The 20,699-nt window shown below is 38.1% G+C and overlaps 28 non-coding genes across 28 annotated transcripts; 23 read left to right on the top strand and 5 right to left on the bottom strand.

Annotated features, from left to right (window-relative positions):
* Positions 1-680: 680 nt before the first annotated feature.
* Positions 681-752, top strand: Trnav-uac. Its single transcript has one exon. It is a non-coding gene; the product is annotated as a tRNA-Val (tRNA).
* Positions 753-2,297: 1,545 nt separating this feature from the next.
* On the top strand, positions 2,298-2,434 carry Trnal-uaa. Its single transcript has 2 exons — positions 2,298-2,334; positions 2,390-2,434. It is a non-coding gene; the product is annotated as a tRNA-Leu (tRNA).
* A 110-nt stretch (positions 2,435-2,544) lies between these two features.
* Trnaa-cgc lies at positions 2,545-2,616 on the top strand. Its single transcript has one exon. It is a non-coding gene; the product is annotated as a tRNA-Ala (tRNA).
* A 67-nt stretch (positions 2,617-2,683) lies between these two features.
* On the top strand, positions 2,684-2,755 carry Trnaa-ugc. Its single transcript has one exon. It is a non-coding gene; the product is annotated as a tRNA-Ala (tRNA).
* Positions 2,756-3,148: 393 nt separating this feature from the next.
* On the top strand, positions 3,149-3,285 carry Trnal-uag. The gene is made up of 2 exons: positions 3,149-3,185; positions 3,241-3,285. It is a non-coding gene; the product is annotated as a tRNA-Leu (tRNA).
* An 86-nt stretch (positions 3,286-3,371) lies between these two features.
* Positions 3,372-3,443, top strand: Trnaa-ugc. Its single transcript has one exon. It is a non-coding gene; the product is annotated as a tRNA-Ala (tRNA).
* A 394-nt stretch (positions 3,444-3,837) lies between these two features.
* On the top strand, positions 3,838-3,974 carry Trnal-uaa. Its single transcript has 2 exons — positions 3,838-3,874; positions 3,930-3,974. It is a non-coding gene; the product is annotated as a tRNA-Leu (tRNA).
* A 551-nt stretch (positions 3,975-4,525) lies between these two features.
* On the top strand, positions 4,526-4,662 carry Trnal-uaa. The gene is made up of 2 exons: positions 4,526-4,562; positions 4,618-4,662. It is a non-coding gene; the product is annotated as a tRNA-Leu (tRNA).
* Positions 4,663-4,748: 86 nt separating this feature from the next.
* Trnaa-ugc lies at positions 4,749-4,820 on the top strand. The gene has a single exon. It is a non-coding gene; the product is annotated as a tRNA-Ala (tRNA).
* A 641-nt stretch (positions 4,821-5,461) lies between these two features.
* On the top strand, positions 5,462-5,533 carry Trnaa-cgc. The gene has a single exon. It is a non-coding gene; the product is annotated as a tRNA-Ala (tRNA).
* Positions 5,534-6,073: 540 nt separating this feature from the next.
* On the top strand, positions 6,074-6,210 carry Trnal-uaa. The gene is made up of 2 exons: positions 6,074-6,110; positions 6,166-6,210. It is a non-coding gene; the product is annotated as a tRNA-Leu (tRNA).
* Positions 6,211-6,296: 86 nt separating this feature from the next.
* Trnaa-ugc lies at positions 6,297-6,368 on the top strand. Its single transcript has one exon. It is a non-coding gene; the product is annotated as a tRNA-Ala (tRNA).
* Positions 6,369-6,763: 395 nt separating this feature from the next.
* Trnal-uaa lies at positions 6,764-6,900 on the top strand. Its single transcript has 2 exons — positions 6,764-6,800; positions 6,856-6,900. It is a non-coding gene; the product is annotated as a tRNA-Leu (tRNA).
* An 86-nt stretch (positions 6,901-6,986) lies between these two features.
* Positions 6,987-7,058, top strand: Trnaa-ugc. The gene has a single exon. It is a non-coding gene; the product is annotated as a tRNA-Ala (tRNA).
* A 2,782-nt stretch (positions 7,059-9,840) lies between these two features.
* On the top strand, positions 9,841-9,912 carry Trnac-gca. Its single transcript has one exon. It is a non-coding gene; the product is annotated as a tRNA-Cys (tRNA).
* An 810-nt stretch (positions 9,913-10,722) lies between these two features.
* Trnav-uac lies at positions 10,723-10,795 on the bottom strand. Its single transcript has one exon. It is a non-coding gene; the product is annotated as a tRNA-Val (tRNA).
* A 267-nt stretch (positions 10,796-11,062) lies between these two features.
* On the top strand, positions 11,063-11,134 carry Trnac-gca. The gene has a single exon. It is a non-coding gene; the product is annotated as a tRNA-Cys (tRNA).
* Positions 11,135-11,530: 396 nt separating this feature from the next.
* Positions 11,531-11,602, top strand: Trnac-gca. The gene has a single exon. It is a non-coding gene; the product is annotated as a tRNA-Cys (tRNA).
* Positions 11,603-12,412: 810 nt separating this feature from the next.
* Positions 12,413-12,485, bottom strand: Trnav-uac. The gene has a single exon. It is a non-coding gene; the product is annotated as a tRNA-Val (tRNA).
* Positions 12,486-12,752: 267 nt separating this feature from the next.
* Positions 12,753-12,824, top strand: Trnac-gca. Its single transcript has one exon. It is a non-coding gene; the product is annotated as a tRNA-Cys (tRNA).
* A 396-nt stretch (positions 12,825-13,220) lies between these two features.
* Positions 13,221-13,292, top strand: Trnac-gca. The gene has a single exon. It is a non-coding gene; the product is annotated as a tRNA-Cys (tRNA).
* Positions 13,293-14,102: 810 nt separating this feature from the next.
* Trnav-uac lies at positions 14,103-14,175 on the bottom strand. Its single transcript has one exon. It is a non-coding gene; the product is annotated as a tRNA-Val (tRNA).
* A 720-nt stretch (positions 14,176-14,895) lies between these two features.
* Trnac-gca lies at positions 14,896-14,967 on the top strand. The gene has a single exon. It is a non-coding gene; the product is annotated as a tRNA-Cys (tRNA).
* An 810-nt stretch (positions 14,968-15,777) lies between these two features.
* On the bottom strand, positions 15,778-15,850 carry Trnav-uac. The gene has a single exon. It is a non-coding gene; the product is annotated as a tRNA-Val (tRNA).
* A 267-nt stretch (positions 15,851-16,117) lies between these two features.
* Trnac-gca lies at positions 16,118-16,189 on the top strand. Its single transcript has one exon. It is a non-coding gene; the product is annotated as a tRNA-Cys (tRNA).
* Positions 16,190-16,585: 396 nt separating this feature from the next.
* On the top strand, positions 16,586-16,657 carry Trnac-gca. The gene has a single exon. It is a non-coding gene; the product is annotated as a tRNA-Cys (tRNA).
* A 396-nt stretch (positions 16,658-17,053) lies between these two features.
* Trnac-gca lies at positions 17,054-17,125 on the top strand. Its single transcript has one exon. It is a non-coding gene; the product is annotated as a tRNA-Cys (tRNA).
* Positions 17,126-17,935: 810 nt separating this feature from the next.
* Positions 17,936-18,008, bottom strand: Trnav-uac. The gene has a single exon. It is a non-coding gene; the product is annotated as a tRNA-Val (tRNA).
* Between the last annotated feature and the right edge of the window lie 2,691 nt (positions 18,009-20,699).

Genomic DNA, 20,699 nt, shown 5'->3' with positions numbered 1-20,699 from the left:
AAATACCCAGTGATCAAACAAGTACTTGCAAAAGGATAGGGCATAATCTTTCTTATCCTTCCTTTCTTCTACTGGTAGAAACCGGCTTTTGTCGTCCCAGTGGTATTTTCTGACGGCCATTCGGTTGTGGCACTGTCGATTAAACCTGCCATGATCCTCGAAAATTGAACAGAAAAGCATACAATTGCCATTAATTATTGATATTTTTCCCTGTCATTGTTACAATTGTGTGCTCTTCTCAATACACATAGTTTACGCCACATTGCAATATAAGTAGTCATTGCGTTAACAATGTCAAGATTGCCGAATGGTTAAGGCGCCAGACTTAAGATTCTAATTCAAATAATAGATTAATAGGTAATCTTGTAAAATCCGTTACTTGGCATTCTGGTCTTCGAAGAAGGCGTGGGTTCGTACCCCACTCTTTACAAAACCTTCCTTTCAAGTTTTATTCTTTTTCACTTTAAATCTTCTTCTCCATTGAAAACACAAACGTGTCACAATCGTTAACAGTCACTCAAAGCAAACGAGCATAAGTTAAGGGGTTGTAACTCAGAGGTAGAGTGCTCGCTTTGCATGTGAGAAGACCGGAGTTCAATCCTCAGCAACTTCAAGGTTTTGCAAATAATCGAGTGTTAAAAAGCAAGTATCAAGAACATACTGGTAGTCTCGATTTTCAAGGGGTTGTAACTCAGTGGTAGAGTGTTTGCTTTACATGCGAAAAGCCCGGAGTTCAATCCTCTGCAACTCCATACTATAATCACTTTCATTTTGAAAAAAAAGACCATTGTTAGGTCTGCCAACAGAATGAAACCAAATTAAACATTCTTACGAATATCTCGTGAAAAGTGTAAATACCGAGTGATCAAACAAGTACTTGCAAAACGATAGGGCATAATCTTTCTTATCGTTCTTTTTCTTCTACTGGTAGAAACCGGCTTTTGTCGTCCCAGCGGTTTTTTTTTGACGGCCATTCGGTTGTGGCACTTTCGATGAAACCTGCAATGATCTTCGAAAATTGAACAGAAAAGCATACAATTGCCATTAATTATTGATATTTTGCCCTGTCATTGTTACAATTGTGTGCTCTTCTACTGGTAATGACGGGTGTAGTGGCTAGAGCGTCAATGCTTTGGAAAAAAGGCAATGATGCTCTGGTTTCGATCCCCTGCTGAACCCGTCCTGAAACTGTTGGCCTGCGCCTTGAGGCTGCGGCATAACATTAAAAAATGTTATTAGACAGGATCCTTGATTGCTTTCAAGGATATGACGTTAAATTCGCGTCATTAGAACTTTACTTGGATAGTGCGCGTTACAAATAAATCAAATTAAAATAAAATAAAATAAAAATTAAAATCAAATTAAAATTAAATCTTCTCAATACACCTAGTTTACGCCACATTGCAATATAAGTAGTTATTGCGTTGACAATGTCAAGATTGCCGAGTGGTTAAGGCGCTAGACTTAAGATTCTAATAATTCAAATAATAGATTAATAGGTAATCTTCTAGAATCCGTTACTTGGCATTCTGGTCTTCGAAGAAGGCGTGGGTTCGTACCCCACTCTTTACAAAACCTTCCTTTCAAGTTTTATTCTTTTTCACTTGAAATCTTCTTCTCCATTGAAAACACATACGTGTCGCAATCGTGAAAAGTCACTCAAAGCAAACGAACAAATGTTAAGGGGCTGTAACTCAGAGGTAGAGTGCTGGATTCGCATGTGAGAAGACCGGAGTTCAATCCTCCGCAACTACAAGCTTTTGCAAATAATCGAGTGTTAAAAAGCAAGTATCAGGAACATACTGGTAGTCTCGATTTTCAAGGGGTTGTAACTCAGTGGTAGAGTGATCGCTTTGCATGCGAAAAGCTTGGAGTTCAATCATCCGCAACTCCATACTATAATCACTTTCATTTTGATCATTTTGATAAAAGGACCATTGTCAGGTCTGCCAACAGAATGAAACTACATTCCACATTCCTACGAATATCTCGTGAAAAGTGTAAATACCCAGTGATCAAACAAGTACCTTGCAAAACGATAGGGCATAATCTTTCTTATCGTTCTTTTTCTTCTACTGGTAGAAATCGGCTTTTGTCGTGCCAGCGGTATTTTCTGACGGCCATTCAGTTGTGGCACTGTCGATTAAACCTGCAATGATCCTCTAAAATTGAACAGAAAAGCATATAATTGCCATTAATTATTGATATTTTTCCCTGTCATTGTAACAATTGTGTGCTCTTCTCAATACACCTAGTTTACGCCACATTGCAATATAAGTAGTCATTGCGTTAACAATGTCAAGATTGCCGAATGGTTAAGGCGCCAGACTTAAGATTCTAATTCAAATAATAGATTAATAGGTAATCTTGTAAAATCCGTTACTTGGCATTCTGGTCTTCAAAGAAGGCGTGGGTTCGAACCCCACTCTTGACAAAACCTTCCTTTCAAGTTTTATTCTTTTTACTTAAAATCTTTTTCTCCATTGAAAACACATACGTGTCGCAATCGTGAAAAGTCACTCAAAGCAAACGAATAATTGTTAAGGGGTTGTAACTCAGCGGTAGAGTGCTCGCTTCGCATGTGAGAAGACCGGAGTTCAATCCTCCGCAGCTCCAAGGTTTTGAAAATAATCGAGTGTTAAAAAGCAAGTATCAAGAACATACTGGTAGTCTCGATTTTCAAGGGGTTGTAACTCAGTGGTAGAGTGTTTGCTTTGCATGCGAAAAGCCCGGAGTTCAATCCTCCGCAACTCCATACTATAATCACTTTCATTTTGAAAAAAAAGACCATTGTCAGGTCTGCCAACAGAATGAAACTACATTCCACATTCTTACGAATATCTCGTGAAAAGTGTAAATACCCAGTGATCAAACAAGTACTTGCAAAAGGATAGGGCATAATCTTTCTTATCCTTCCTTTCTTCTACTGGTAGAAACCGGCTTTTGTCGTCCCAGCGGTATTTTCTGACGGCCATTTGGTTGTGGCACTGTCGATTAAACCTGCCATGAACCTCGAAAATTGAACAGAAAAGCATATAATTGCCATTAATTATTGATATTTTGCCCTGTCATAGTTACAATTGCGTGCTCTTTTCAATACACCTAGTTTACGCCACATTGCAATATAAGTAGTCATTGCGATAACAATGTCAAGATGGCCGAGTGGTTAAGGCGCCAGACTTAGGATACAAAATCAAATAATAGATTAATAGGTATTCTTGTTAAATCCGTTATTTGGCATTCTGGTCTTCGAGAAAGGCGTGGGTTCGAACCCCACTCTTGACAAAACCTTCCTTTCAAGTTTTATTCTTTTTACTTACATACGTGTCGCAATCGTTAAAAGTCACTCAAAGCAAACGAATGAATATTAAGGGGTTGTAACTCAGTGGTAGAGTGTTCGCTTTGCATGCGAAAAGCGCGGAGTTCAATCCTCCGCAGCTCCATAGTATAAACACTTTCATTTTGAAAAAAAAAGACCATTGTCAGGTCTGCCAACAGAATGAAACCACATTCCACATTCTTACGAATATCTCGTGAAAAGTGTAAATACCCAGTGATCAAACAAGTACTTGCAAAACGATAGGGCATAATCTTTCTTATCCTTCCTTTCTTCTACTGGTAGAAACCGGCTTTTGTCGTCCCAGCGGTTTTTTCTGACGGCCATTCGGTTGTGGCACTGTCGATTAAACCTGCCATGATCCTCGAAAATTGAACAGAAAAGCATATAATTGCCATTAATTATTGATATTTTGCCCTGTCATAGTTACAATTGCGTGCTCTTTTCAATACACCTAGTTTACGCCACATTGCAATATAAGTAGTCATTGCGATAACAATGTCAAGATGGCCGAGTGGTTAAGGCGCCAGACTTAAGATACAAAATCAAATAATAGATTAATAGGTAATCTTGTTAAATCCGTTATTTGGCATTCTGGTCTTCGAGAAAGGCGTGGGTTCGAACCCCACTCTTGACAAAACCTTCCTTTCAAGTTTTATTCTTTTTACTTACATAGTGTTGCAATCGTTAAAAGTCACTCAAAGCAAACGAATTAATATTAAGGGGTTGAAACTCAGTAGTAGAGTGTTCGCTTTGCATGCGAAAAGCCCGGTGTTCAATCCTCCGCAACTCCATAGTATAAACACTTTCATTTTGAAAAAAAAAGACCATTGTCAGGTCTGCAAACAGAATGAAACCACATTCCACATTCTTACGAATATCTCGTGAAAAGTGTAAATACCCAGTGATCAAACAAGTACTTGCAAAACGATAGGGCATAATCTTTCTTATCCTTCCTTTCTTCTACTGGTAGAAACCGGCTTTTGTCGTCTCAGCGGTTTTTTCTGACGGCCATTCGGTTGTGGCACTGTCGATTAAACCTGCCATGATCCTCGAAAATTGAACAGAAAAGCATATAATTGCCATTAATTATTGATATTTTGCCCTGTCATAGTTACAATTGCGTGCTCTTTTCAATACACCTAGTTTACGCCACATTGCAATATAAGTAGTCATTGCGATAACAATGTCAAGATGGCCGAGTGGTTAAGGCGCCAGACTTAAGATACAAAATCAAATAATAGATTAATAGGTAATCTTGTTAAATCCGTTATTTGGCATTCTGGTCTTCGAGAAAGGCGTGGGTTCGAACCCCACTCTTGACAAAACCTTCCTTTCAAGTTTTATTCTTTTTACTTACATACGTGTCGCAATCGTTAAAAGTCACTCAAAGCAAACGAATTAATATTAAGGGGTTGTAACTCAGTGGTAGAGTGTTCGCTTTGCATGAGAAAAGCCCGGAGTTCAATCCTCCGCAGCTCCATAGTATAAACACTTTCATTTTGAAAAAAAAAGACCATTGTCAGGTCTGCCAACAGAATGAAACCACATTCCACATTCTTACGAATATCTCGTGAAAAGTGTAAATACCCAGTGATCAAACAAGTACTTGCAAAACGATAGGGCATAATCTTTCTTATCCTTCCTTTCTTCTACTGGTAGAAACCGGCTTTTGTCGTCCCAGCGGTATTTTCTGACGGCCATTCGGTTGTGGCACTGTCGATTAAACCTGCCATGATCCTCTAAAATTGAACAGAAAAGCATACAATTGCCATTAATTATTGATATTTTTCCCTGTCATTGTTACAATTGTGTGATCTTCTCAATACACCTAGTTTACGCCACATTGCAATATAAGTAGTCATTGCGTTAACAATGTCAAGATTGCCGAATTGTTAAGGCGTCAGACTTAAGATTCTAATTCAAATAATAGATTAATAGGTAATCTTGTAAAATCCGTTACTTGGCATTCTGGTCTTCGAAGAAGGCGTGGGTTCGATCCCCACTCTTGACAAAACCTTCCTTTCAAGTTTTATTCTTTTTACTTAAAATCTTCTTCTCCATTGAAAACACATACGTGTCGCAATCGTGAAAAGTCACTCAAAGCAAACGAACAATTGTTAAGGGGTTGTAACTCAGAGGTAGAGTGCTCGCTTCGCATGTGAGAAGACCGGAGTTCAATCCTCCGCAGCTCCAAGGTTTTGCAAATAATCGAGTGTTAAAAAGCAAGTATTGAGAACATACTGGTAGTCTCGATTTTCAAGGGGTTGTAACTCAGTGGTAGAGTGTTTGACTGTTTGCTTTGCATGCGAAAAGCCCGGAGTTCAATCCTCCGCAACTCCATACTATAATCACTTTCATTTTGAAAAAAAAGACCATTGTCAGGTCTGCCAACAGAATGAAACTACATTCCACATTCTTACGAATATCTCGTGAAAAGTGTAAATACCCAGTGATCAAACAAGTACTTGCAAAAGGATAGGGCATAATCTTTCTTATCCTTCCTTTCTTCTACTGGTAGAAACCGGCTTTTGTCGTCCCAGTGGTATTTTCTGACGGCCATTCGGTTGTGGCACTGTCGATTAAACCTGCCATGATCCTTGAAAATTGAACAGAAAAGCATATAATTGCCATTAATTATTGATATTTTGCCCTGTCATAGTTACAATTGCGTGCTCTTTTCAATACACCTAGTTTACGCCACATTGCAATATAAGTAGTCATTGCGATAACAATGTCAAGATGGCCGAGTGGTTAAGGCGCCAGACTTAAGATACAAAATCAAATAATAGATTAATAGGTAATCTTGTTAAATCCGTTATTTGGCATTCTGGTCTTCGAGAAAGGCGTGGGTTCGAACCCCACTCTTGACAGAACCTTCCTTTCAAGTTTTATTCTTTTTACTTACATACGTGTCGCAATCGTTAAAAGTCACTCAAAGCAAACGAATTAATATTAAGGGTTTGTAACTCAGTGGTAGAGTGTTCGCTTTGCATGCGAAAAGCCCGGAGTTCAATCCTCCGCAACTCCATAGTACAAACACTTTCATTTTGAAAAAAAAAGACCATTGTCAGGTCTGCCAACAGAATGAAACCACATTCCACATTCTTACGAATATCTCGTGAAAAGTGTAAATACCCAGTGATCAAACAAGTACTTGCAAAACGATAGGGCATAATCTTTCTTATCGTCATTTTTCTTCTACTGGTAGAAACCGGCTTTTGTCGTCCCAGTGGTATTTTCTGACGGCCATTCGGTTGTGGCACTGTCGATTAAACCTGCCATGATCCTTGAAAATTGAACAGAAAAGCATATAATTGCCATTAATTATTGATATTTTGCCCTGTCATAGTTACAATTGCGTGCTCTTTTCAATACACCTAGTTTACGCCACATTGCAATATAAGTAGTCATTGCGATAACAATGTCAAGATGGCCGAGTGGTTAAGGCGCCAGACTTAAGATACAAAATCAAATAATAGATTAATAGGTAATCTTGTTAAATCCGTTATTTGGCATTCTGGTCTTCGAGAAAGGCGTGGGTTCGAACCCCACTCTTGACAAAACCTTCCTTTCAAGTTTTATTCTTTTTACTTACATACGTGTCGCAATCGTTAAAAGTCACTCAAAGCAAACGAATTAATATTAAGGGGTTGTAACTCAGTGGTAGAGTGTTCGCTTTGCATGCGAAAAGCCCGGAGTTCAATCCTCCGCAGCTCCATAGTATAAACACTTTCATTTTGAAAAAAAAAGACCATTGTCAGGTCTGCCAACAGAATGAAACCACATTCCACATTCTTACGAATATCTCGTGAAAAGTGTAAATACCCAGTGATCAAACAAGTACTTGCAAAACGATAGGGCATAATCTTTCTTATCCTTCCTTTCTTCTACTGGTAGAAACCGGCTTTTGTCGTCCCAGCGGTATTTTCTGACGGCCATTCGGTTGTGGCACTGTCGATTAAACCTGCCATGATCCTCGAAAATTGAACAGAAAAGCATATAATTGCCATTCATTATTGATATTTTGCCCTGTCATAGTTACAATTGCGTGCTCTTCTCAATACACCTAGTTTACGCCACATTGCAATACAAGATTCCTTCGGTAATATCCTTCGGTAATTTTTTTAAACGTTAAAGAGACAGAAAATAAAGGTTATGGTAGATTAATACATACTTTAACGTTTGGAAAATTCTGTTTCCCTTTATTCTCTTTCATAATTGATTCTTTATAACTAATTGACTAATAATCTGTTAATATAATGAGTGGTGCGACTTAGGTGTGGCGGAGGCTTCAACCCGCCACCCCACGTCGCACTTCATGTTTAGATTAAGTTTTAGCAACATTTATTACTATAGTAACATGGAATTGGAAAAATTATTAGTTACATATTAACTATAAAGAAATGGATGTGCTCTTATAGCAGTTAGATTAAACCACCGCTGAAAAAATCTTAATTCAGGCATATAACCTAAGTGTTTTACGACCGGTTCCAAAATCGATACCGATGGTAGCGTCGCTAGCGATATTACCATAGCTTTACTTCGTCTTTCGTTACATTGTTTGGTGTACACACCAACCTGACCACGCTTTCCCTTAAATCTTATGTCAATGTTGGTCTAATGGTTAGCAACCCTGGTTGCCACTGGTATGGTTCTGAGTTCGAATCTCGATCAAGCCATTTAGGAAATTTAAATTTGTAACTTTTGAAAAATTACACTTAACAAGCAATCCAACACTCAACCGCACCAAATCCATGGACCCCACTTTTTTTCCCATTCCGCTATGGACGCTAGGAACGCGAGGGAGAGTAATAAAAAATGGCAACTAGGCTTGGTGGGAAACTGGTCAAAATTACACTTTACTATATTGGGAATAACTCGGTCAATCTAATTCGAATGTAAATTCCTTTTGGATTGGTATTAAGGGATGGCCAAGCAAACTTTTGGTTGAATTTGTTTTTTTTTAAAGGTTAGCATTTAACCAAAAAGCGATGCCAAAGACCCCCTAAAATTGTTAAAATTTGAAAAAACTCAAACTTTAACATTAAATATCTCCCGAACAGCAGGGAATATTTAAATTCTGCAAAAACAGGTGAATCCGAACTAAAAAACTGGATATGCCTGAAATATTTCAGATTTCTTGGTCCCATAGGGGAATGGGAAAAAAAAGTGGGGTCCATGGATTTGGTGCGGTTGAGTGGTGGATTGCTTGTTAAAAAACTTTCGGAGGTAAATGGAAGTGGAAGATCGGTGGTAACTCTTCACGACCGCTAAAAGATCTTGATGACTGTGGAGAGGACAAGGGAAGAAGAGAGAGATGGCCCAGAGCTTCAAAATGAGTATGTTCAAACATTTTTAAAATGTTCCTCAACTTCTTGGTTGATGACTAACTGTTAAAAACAAGGGGAATAGAAATTTTACTTTATCAAAAAATTTATTAAAATCAAGATCATCATTTATTAAAAACAGTTAACAAAAAGAGGCAATAATAAGAACAATAAAGACGAAATCGAACAAGAACAATAAAAATAAAATCAAATATCATCAAAATATCAATATCATATCATCAAAACTTGTCTTGGTAGGGAAGATTCAAACTTGTTTTCTTTTTGATAACACTGCTGAGCACTCACTGCACTGGCAGTTGGAAGGTTAAGCAAACAAAAGCGAATTCACTGCCTATGATTCGGCAACCAGCTAGGTAACAAGTACGCAAATTAAATTTTTAAAACAGTAATGAAAACAAATGAAACCCCGTTACGACATGTATCAAATTTTGACAGAATTACGTACAAAATTTGGTGACGATTGGTCATTCAGGGAAGAAACGTATAAAGGATAACTAAATGGACATTAAACCCTCTGAATTTCACTACTATCTACTACTACACTACCCCCTATACCCCACACCCTATATTGTTAAGGACCTTCGTATATAAATATACCTCAGGGATAAATCGATATTTCAGAGTCAGTTACTCTTAATTAAAATAGGGGAATAATACAAATACGCGGTAAAATGTAAAAATATCGGTGGTATAGCTCAGTGGAAGAGCATTCGACTGCAGATCGAAATGTTCCCGGTTCAACCCCGGATGCTCCCTATTAAGTTGAATCTAATACAGGGAATGAACTATTATTGGGTTTATTCAGTTAAATTGTTTCATTGTTGTGTTTATTGAATTTGAAAATCAGCTCACTAAAAATATTTCTACGTATCAGCCTGACTTTTGAAAGTTTGAAAGAAATTCTCATCAGCTTATGGAAACTGATCTGCGTTAAAGCTGTTCAAGAAGTATTATTTAATAACACACAGTTTCTTCACTCAAATAACTGAAATATCTGACGTGGCCTCCTGTTCAATAGAAACTCAATTATTAACCAAATGATTCTTTGTTTGCGCATCCTGTGTGAAACAAAAATTAAAAGATAAGGTTTTTTTCGCAAAATTAATACCTTATAATCCAGAATGTTTAAGGTAAACTCATACAAACATTTATGGGGGTATAGCTCAGTGGTAGAGCATTCGACTGCAGATCGAAATGTCCCCAGTTCAACCCTGGGTGCCCCCTTATACAACGGATGTTCATCATTGAGATGTATTAAAATGAAATAACTTGCGGTTTTCTGCATGCTTATCTGTTTATTTGGAAACTTTTGTATCATTTATTTAAAGATTTACATCAAATATATAGTGACAAAACAATAATCACACAATAGAATTATCACTGTATCAGTAGCAGATTTGCGCACAATATAGAAAGAACCTGCCAGGTACGATTATCTCAGCGAAAAATGTAAAACCCCGGTCGTGTGTACAATTGCAATTAATACTTAAGAGTCTCATGCTGTTCCGACTGAGCTAGCCAGGCTCATACAAATCAACGTTGTAATCCAATACTATCTAATATGTCATGGTAAAATGCACTTGGATTATCGCTCGCACTATGGTGATAACTACATCGGTGGTTATGAAGATTTACTGCTAAGATACACATAAGTGATATTCCTATATTTTATCTTTTTACTTTGTATGTAATGAGTGCTAGGATAATAGACTGCATAGTTGTAAAATTATCTCTAGTGATGTAACATTACCATTTTGCAGGAATCAAGTCAAAACTTCAGCGGTTATTGTTGCGTTAAAAAAGCGCCAGTTTTGACTGCTTTTCGTTGGGATGACACCAGACGGATAGCCAAACAAATACAACTTGGTAGTGGAACCCTTTTAAGTGTACAGACCAGCTAGTTAGCGTGTAAGATTCCTACCGCTCTTCTTCCATTACACATTTTACATAGCAGTACACAAGTCCAGATATTGGCTATTATCGAGAAAGTACAAAAGGAAATGAAATTCCATACTCGGATTAAAGTTGTAAAATTGTTTCCACCCAGGATCGAACTGAGGACCTTCAGCGTGTAAAGCCGACGTGATAACCACTACACTATGGAAACGTCAATTTCATAAAGATGGCAAAAAATTTATTTCGCCAAAATCACCATAACATGTTTATGTCCCCCAAATATATAATAAGGATATAGCTGACTTGACCTGAAAGCCACACGATGACTAAATAGGCATCAATTATCGACATTTCGTTTCGTGAAATATCAGAGAAAAGAAATCTAATTTTTAAAAAATATCAATCGATATTTCAGAGTCAGAAACTCTTAATTAAAATGGAGGAATAATACAAATACGCGGTAAAATGTAAAAATATCGGGGGTATAGCTCAGTGGAAGAGCATTCGACTGCAGATCGAAATGTCCCCGGTTCAACCCCGGATGCCACCTATTAAGTTGAATCTAATACAGGGAATGAACTATTATTGGGTTTATTCAGTTAAATTGTTTCATTGTTGTGTTTATTGAATTTGAAAATCAGCTCACTAAAAATATTTCTACGTATCAGCCTGACTTTTGAAAGTTTGAAAGAAATTCTCATCAGCTTATGGAAACTGATCTGCGTTAAAGCTGTTCAAGAAGTATTATTTAATAACACACAGTTTCTTCACTCAAATAACTGAAATATCTGACGTGGCCTCCTGTTCAATAGAAACTCAATTATTAACCAAATGATTCTTTGTTTGCGCATCCTGTGTGAAACAAAAATTAAAAGATAAGGTTTTTTTCGCAAAATTAATACCTTATAATCCAGAATGTTTAAGGTAAACTCATACAAACATTTATGGGGGTATAGCTCAGTGGTAGAGCATTCGACTGCAGATCGAAATGTCCCCAGTTCAACCCTGGGTGCCCCCTTATAAAACGGATGTTCATCATTGAGATGTATTAAAATTAAATAACTTGCGGTTTTCTGCATGCTTACCTGTTTATATGGAAACTTTTGTATCATTTATTTAAAGATTTACATCAAATGTATAGTGACAAAACAATAATCACACCATAGAATTATCACTGTATCAGTAGCAGATTTGCGCACAATATAGAAAGAACCTGCCAGGTACGATTATCTCAGCGAAAAATGTAAAACCCCGGTCGTGTGTACAATTGCAAATAATACTTAAGAGTCTCATGCTGTTCCGACTGAGCTAGCCAGGCTCATACAAATCAACGTTGTAATCCAATACTATCTAATATGTCATGGTAAAATGCGCTTGGATTATCGCTCGCACTATGGTGATAACTACATCGGTGGTTATGAGGATTTACTGCTAAGATACACATAAGTGATATTCCTATATTTTATCTTTTTACTTTGTATGTAATGAGTGCTAGGATAATACACTGCATAGTTGTAAAATTATCTCTAGTGATGTAACATTACCATTTTGCAGGAATCAAGTCAAAACTTCAGCAGTTATTATTGCGTTAAAAAAGCGCCAGTTTTGACTGCTTTTCGTTGGGATGACACCAGACGGATAGCCAAACAAATACAACTTGGTAGTGGAACCCTTTTAAGTGTACAGACCAGCTAGTTAGCGTGTAAGATTCCTACCGCTCTTCTTCCATTACACATTTTACATAGCAGTACACAAGTCCAGATATTGGCTATTATCGAGAAAGTACAAAAGGAAATGAAATTCCATACTCGGATTAAAGTTGTTAAATTGTTTCCATCCAGGATCGAACTGAGGACCTTCAGCGTGTAAAGCCGACGTGATAACCACTACACTATGGAAACGTCAATTTCATAAAGATGGCAAAAAATTTATTTCGCCAAAATCACCATAACATGTTTATGTCCCCCAAATATATAATAAGGATATAGCTGACTTGACCTGAAAGCCACACGATGACTAAATAGGCATCAATTATCGACATTTCGTTTCGTGAAATATCAGAGAAAAGAAATCTAATTTTTAAAAAATATCAATCGATATTTCAGAGTCAGAAACTCTTAATTAAAATGGAGGAATAATACAAATACGCGGTAAAATGTAAAAATATCGGGGGTATAGCTCAGTGGAAGAGCATTCGACTGCAGATCGAAATGTCCCCGGTTCAACCCCGGATGCCCCCTATTAAGTTGAATCTAATACAGGGAATGAACTATTATTGGGTTTATTCAGTTAAATTGTTTCATTGTTGTGTTTATTGAATTTGAGAATCAGCTCACTAAAAATATTTCTACGTATCAGCCTGACTTTTGAAAGTTTGAAAGAAATTCTCATCAGCTTATGGAAACTGATCTGCGTTAAAGCTGTTCAAGAAGTATTATTTAATAACACACAGTTTCTTCACTCAAATAACTGAAATATCTGACGTGGCCTCCTGTTCAATAGAAACTCAATTATTAACCAAATGATTCTTTGTTTGCGCATCCTGTGTGAAACAAAAATTAAAAGATAAGGTTTTTTTCGCAAAATTAATACCTTATAATCCAGAATGTTGAAGGTAAACTCATACAAACATTTATGGGGGTATAGCTCAGTGGTAGAGCATTCGACTGCAGATCGAAATGTCCCCAGTTCAAACCTGGGTGCCCCCTTATAAAACGGATGTTCATCATTGAGATGTTTTAAAATGAAATAACTTGCCGTTTTCTGCATGCTTACCTGTTTATATGGAAACTTTTGTATCATTTATTTAAAGATTTACATCAAATATATAGTGACAAAACAATAATCACGCCATAGAATTATCACTGTATCAGTAGCAGATTTGCGCACAATATAGAAAGAACCTGCCAGGTACGATTATCTCAGCGAAAAATGTAAAACCCCGGTCGTGTGTACAATTGCAATTAATACTTAAGAGTCTCATGCTGTTCCGACTGAGCTAGCCAGGCTCATACAAATCAACGTTGTAATCCAATACTATCTAATATGTCATGGTAAAATGCACTTGGATTATCGCTCGCACTATGGTGATAACTACATCGGTGGTTATGAGGATTTACTGCTAAGATACACATAAGTGATATTCCTATATTTTATCTTTTTACTTTGTATGTAATGAGTGCTAGGATAATAGACTGCATAGTTGTAAAATTATCTCTAGTGATGTAACATTACCATTTTGCAGTAATCAAGTCAAAACTTCAGCGGTTATTGTTGCGTTAAAAAAGCGTCAGTTTTGACTGCTTTTCGTTGGGATGACACCAGACGGATAGCCAAACAAATACAACTTGGTAGTGGAACCCTTTTAAGTGTACAGACCAGCTAGTTAGCGTGTAAGATTCCTACCGCTCTTCTTCCATTACACATTTTACATAGCAGTACACAAGTCCAGATATTGGCTATTATCGAGAAATTACAAAAGGAAATGAAATTCCATACTCGGATTAAAGTTGTAAAATTGTTTCCACCCAGGATCGAACTGAGGACCTTCAGCGTGTAAAGCCGACGTGATAACCACTACACTATGGAAACGTCAATTTCATAAAGATGGCAAAAAATTTATTTCGCCAAAATCACCAAAACATGTTTATGTCCCCCAAATATATAATAAGGATATAGCTGACTTGACCTGAAAGCCACACGATGACTAAATAGGCATCAATTATCGACATTTCGTTTTGTGAAATATCAGAGAAAAGAAATCTAATTTTTAAAAAATATCAATCGATATTTCAGAGTCAGAAACTCTTAATTAAAATGGAGGAATAATAAAACTACGCGGTAAAATGTAAAAGTATCGGGGGTATAGCTCGACTGCAGATCGAAATGTCCCCGGTTCAACCCCGGATGCCCCCTATTAAGTTGAATCTAATACAGGGAATGAACTATTATTGGGTTTATTCAGTTAAATTGTTTCATTGTTGTGTTTATTGAATTTGAAAATCAGCTCACTAAAAATATTTCTACGTATCAGCCTGACTTTTGAAAGTTTGAAAGAAATTCTCATCAGCTTATGGAAACTGATCTGCGTTAAAGCTGTTCAAGAAGTATTATTTAATAACACACAGTTTCTTCACTCAAATAACTGAAATATCTGACGTGGCCTCCTGTTCAATAGAAACTCAATTATTAACCAAATGATTCTTTGTTTGCGCATCCTGTGTGAAACAAAAATTAAAAGATAAGGTTTTTTTCGCAAAATTAATACCTTATAATCCAGAATGTTGAAGGTAAACTCATACAAACATTTATGGGGGTATAGCTCAGTGGTAGAGCATTCGACTGCAGATCGAAATGTCCCCAGTTCAACCCTGGGTGCCCCCTTATTAAACGGATGTTCATCATTGAGATGTTTTAAAATGAAATAACTTGCGGTTTTCTGCATGCTTACCTGTTTATATGGAAACTTTTGTATCATTTATTTAAAGATTTACATCAAATATATAGTGACAAAACAATAATCACACCATAGAATTATCACTGTATCAGTAGCAGATTTGCGCACAATATAGAAAGAACCTGCCAGGTACGATTATCTCAGCGAAAAATGTAAAACCCCGGTCGTGTGTACAATTGCAATTAATACTTAAGAGTCTCATGCTGTTCCGACTGAGCTAGCCAGGCTCATACAAATCAACGTTGTAATCCAATACTATCTAATATGTCATGGTAAAATGCACTTGGATTATCGCTCGCACTATGGTGATAACTACATCGGTGGTTATGAGGATTTACTGCTAAGATACACATAAGTGATATTCCTATATTTCATCTTTTTACTTTGTATGTAATGAGTGCTAGGATAATAGACTGCATAGTTGTAAAATTATCTCTAGTGATGTAACATTACCATTTTGCAGTAATCAAGTCAAAACTTCAGCGGTTATTGTTGCGTTAAAAAAGCGCCAGTTTTGACTGCTTTTCGTTGGGATGACACCAGACGGATAGCCAAACAAATACAACTTGGTAGTGGCACCCTCTTAAGTGTACAGACTAGCTAGTTAGCGTGTAAGATTCCTACCGCTCTTCTTCCATTACACATTTTACATAGCAGTACACAAGTCCAGATATTGGCTATTATCGAGAAAGTACAAAAGGAAATGAAATTCCATACTCGGATTAAAGTTGTAAAATTGTTTCCACCCAGGATCGAACTGAGGACCTTCAGCGTGTAAAGCCGACGTGATAACCACTACACTATGGAAACGTGAATTTCATAAAGATGGCAAAAAATTTATTTCGCCAAAATCACCATAACATGTTTATGTCCCGCAAATATATAATAAGGATATAGCTGACTTGACCTGAAAGCCACACGATGACTAAATAGGCATCAATTATCGACATTTCGTTTTGTGAAAAATCAGAGAAAAGAAATCTAATTTTTAAAAAATATCAATCGATATTTCAGAGTCAGAAACTCTTAATTAAAATGGAGGAATAATACAAATACGCGGTAAAATGTAAAAATATCGGGGGTATAGCTCAGTGGAAGAGCATTCGACTGCAGATCGAAATGTCCCTGGTTCAACCCCGGATGCCCCCTATTAAGTTGAATCTAATACAGGGAATGAACTATTATTGGGTTTATTCAGTTAAATTGTTTCATTGTTGTGTTTATTGAATTTGAAAATCAGCTCACTAAAAATATTTCTACGTATCAGCCTGACTTTTGAAAGTTTGAAAGAAATTCTCATCAGCTTATGGAAACTGATCTGCGTTAAAGCTGTTCAAGAAGTATTATTTAATAACACACAGTTTCTTCACTTCAATAACTGAAATATCTGACGTGGCCTCCTGTTCAATAGAAACTCAATTATTAACCAAATGATTCTTTGTATGCGCATCCTGTGTGAAACAAAAATTAAAAGATAAGGTTTTTTTTGCAAAATTAATACCTTATAATCCAGAATGTCGAAGGTAAACTCATACAAACATTTATGGGGGTATAGCTCAGTGGAAGAGCATTCGACTGCAGATCGAAATGTCCCCGGTTCAACCCCGGATGCCCCCTATTAAGTTGATTCTAATACAGGGAATGAACTATTATTGGGTTTATTCAGTTAAATTGTTTCATTGTTGTGTTTATTGAATTTGAAAATCAGCTCACTAAAAATATTTCTACGTATCAGCCTGACTTTTGAAAGTTTGAAAGAAATTCTCATCAGCTTATGGAAACTGATCTGCGTTAAAGCTGTTCAAGAAGTATTATTTAATAACACACAGTTTCTTCACTCAAATAACTGAAATATCTGACGTGGCCTCCTGTTCAATAGAAACTCAATTATTAACCAAATGATTCTTTGTTTGCGCATCCTGTGTGAAACAAAAATTAAAAGATAAGGTTTTTTTCGCAAAATTAATACCTTATAATCCAGAATGTCGAAGGTAAACTCATACAAACATTTATGGGGGTATAGCTCAGTGGTAGAGCATTCGACTGCAGATCGAAATGTCCCCAGTTCAACCCTGGGTGCCCCCTTATAAAACGGATGATCATCATTGAGATGTTTTAAAATGAAATAACTTGCGGTTTTCTGCATGCTTACCTGTTTATATGGAAACTTTTGTATCATTTATTTAAAGATTTACATCAAATATATAGTGACAAAACAATAATCACACCATAGAATTATCACTGTATCAGTAGCAGATTTGCGCACAATATAGAAAGAACCTGCCAGGTACGATTATCTCAGCGAAAAATGTAAAACCCCGGTCGTGTGTACAATTGCAATTAATACTTAAGAGTCTCATGCTGTTCCGACTGAGCTAGCCAGGCTCATACAAATCGACGTTGTAATCCAATACTATCTAATATGTCATGGTAAAATGCACTTGGATTATCGCTCGCACTATGGTGATAACTACATCGGTGGTTATGAGGATTTACTGCTAAGATACACATAAGTGATATTCCTATATTTTATCTTTTTACTTTGTATGTAATGAGTGCTAGGATGATAGACTGCATAGTTGTAAAATTATCTCTAGTGATGTAACATTACCATTTTGCAGTAATCAAGTCAAAACTTCAGCGGTTATTCTTGCGTTAAAAAAGCGCCAGTTTTGACTGCTTTTCGTTGGGATGACACCAGACGGATAGCAAAACAAATACAACTTGGTAGTGGCACCCTTTTAAGTGTACAGACTAGCTAGTTAGCGTGTAAGATTCCTACCGCTCTTCTTCCATTACACATTTTACATAGCAGTACACAAGTCCAGATATTGGCTATTATCGAGAAAGTACAAAAGGAAATGAAATTCCATACTCGGATTAAAGTTGTCAAATTGTTTCCACCCAGGATCGAACTGAGGACCTTCAGCGTGTAAAGCCGACGTGATAACCACTACACTATGGAAACGTCAATTTCATAAAGATGGCAAAAAATTTATTTCGCCAAAATCACCATAACATGTTTATGTCCCCAAATATATAATAAGGATATAGCTGACTTGACCTGAAAGCCACACGATGACTAAATAGGCATCAATTATCGGCATTTCGTTTCGTGAAATATCAGAGAAAAGAAATCTAATTTTTAAAAAATATCAATCGATATTGTCACGTAGAGATCACGTGACATACGCGTGAGACACACCCCACACTCATCTCGTTCTTAGAAACAAGCAAGGGCGAATGTACGAGTACATTTGACCTTGCTTTGTCTGAATGTCGCGTTAGCAACATAGGACGTTTACACCTTCTCTAGCGCTTCGGGGAAACAAGCAAGGGCGAATGTACTCAAACGTTCGACCTTGCTTTGTAGTAAACGGATAAGTGCATCTTCTCTTTCGTAGAAACAAAGCAAGGGCGGATGTACTCGTACAACCGCCCTTGCTCAGTAATAAGTCATAAGGGTTATCTTGATTATTCGTAGAAGCAGCAAGGGCGAAAGCACTCGATGATTCAACCTTGCTCTTCACCTACCATAAATAGGCGTGTATTGTCTCTTGTATTCTCTCTCTCTTACTTGACGTCCTAAAGTGTGGACGTCCTAATACACTCGTGTTACACCTCAACCCCAGTGTAACAAATGGTGGAGAAGCAGCATTACAAAGGAGACAAGGCAAGGACGTTTATCTTATAGTATTATTCATTGTCAGAGGCGAATATCGTTTATGGGCTCTACCACAAGCGGTTTAACCAACGGGTTGTGCCAAATCTTAAATTGTTGGATACGGAGCCACGTTTTCGGCTGACAGTGGATAGGCTTATTGGGTTTCTATTAGCTTTCTCTCAGAGTGAGGTTTGATTTTTGTGACAAGATGTTAAGATATTTTAATGCAGCAAGCAATTAAATGTTTTGTGTTGTTTTTTTTTGGTTTTGCCGGAGGTAAATGAGAAAGCAATCGAATCCACGTTGGCCTAGTTGTCCAAGGGATCCGAGCAGACGCTTACATCCTGTGCCTCCATCTACGCGCCCGAAAGAGGACGTAGTGGGAAGTAGGCAGCAGGTGCTCCAGGCGGAAAAGAAGTTAGAGAGTACTGCGTCAGATCTTGAAGAATCTGACGTGGACGAGATTATTGAGGCGGCACACGACAGTAGCAACGAAAGCGAAGAAGAAGAACAGTTTTTGGCCGATATCGACAGTGATTCGGATACGGACATAATGCCTCCTCAGATTAAATTTTTGAGCCCTAAGGTTTTTAAGGCATCGTCGGAAGATGACGCTTCCGACTGGCTGGAACGGTACGAATCCACGGGGGCATACAACCAATGGGGCAACACGGAACTTCGAGCCAATTTCAGCATGTACCTGGATGGGGCAGCAAGAAAATGGTACCTCTGCTCCACACTTCCAACAGAATGGCGCGATTTACCCGTTCGACCGGGGGTTGGCCTCAACGCACCGGACCTTCCGGCAGTAACCGGAGTCAGAACACTTTTTTTGAAAGAATTTCAGCAACAAAACTACAGGCTGTTCCAAGAAACACGCTTGCGCAACCGGGTTCAAGGTATCGAAGAAGCGACAACTAATTACTATTACGATGTTATTGATCTTTGTAGGGTGGTGGATCCAACAATGGCGGAGGCCACCAAGGTAGACTATCTGTTTGGAGGATTACGGCCCTCGTTGGTAGAAAAATTGTACCCGTTACAACCCAAAACATGCGAAGAATTTTTGGAGGCGGCAAAACGGTTTACTGATGCCAAGCTCTTGGCCAACAGATGAAACTGGCCAGACGCGGTGCTTGGGGTGGCGGCGACCAGAGCGGCGGATGTCCCAATTGATTTCATTCGGACCATTCCGAAACCTGTTCCAACCACGGCTGATACGGAATTGTGGAAAGTAATTAAAGAATTGCAAGGTGCGGTAGAAAGTTTGAAGATTCAAGCAACCCCCCCACCGAAGAGACCAGGAAACGAGAAGACAGTTACGTGGGGAGAGTCGGAGAGAATCTACCGAACCAATGATGGAGTCCTGAAATGTTACTGTTGTAACGGAACGGGGCATATGGCCCGGAATTGTTGGGACAATCCGCAATCTGCTCGTTTTCGACAAAGGCCCTACCCCGGGCCTCCTAACCCACAAAGGGGGGCGTTGGGTCATCCCGCACCCATCAACATCGTGTCACAGCTAGCTGAGCTGTCGGCAAACTCATCGACCCACGACGTGTTAAAAGAGCAGCCGATCCTTAAACTAGATTACAGCAAACTTATCAGAGAAGAAGTAACTTGTGGAACACGACAGGTGATGGCGGTTGTCGACACCGGGGCGGCACTGACAGTAATATCACCAGAGCTGCTAAAGGAATCCCAGTTTGTGATGCGTCCATGGGATGGACCGCGGGTAGTGATGGCGAATGGTGAGCAAGCTACGTTGATGGGAGCTGCTACCATTTCGGTTAACCATAAAATGGGAACGGCGACGGGCGAGGCGGTCGTCTTTGGGATGGACGGCATCGATTTGATTTTGGGAAACGATTTCCTGAAACAATACGGCAAGGTGCAGATCGATTATCGCGAACCGAAGGTCTCCATTACTTTTGGAGACCAGCCTCTTGCAGCCATTACGTCGCATCGCACAAATCACACGCCACGGTCAGTTAA

This window comes from Daphnia pulicaria, chromosome 2, assembly GCF_021234035.1.
Source record: "Daphnia pulicaria isolate SC F1-1A chromosome 2, SC_F0-13Bv2, whole genome shotgun sequence".
Lineage (NCBI taxonomy): Eukaryota > Metazoa > Arthropoda > Branchiopoda > Diplostraca > Daphniidae > Daphnia > Daphnia pulicaria.
Note: the sequence above shows the minus strand (reverse complement) of the source record. Positions and strands in the feature narration are given on the sequence as shown.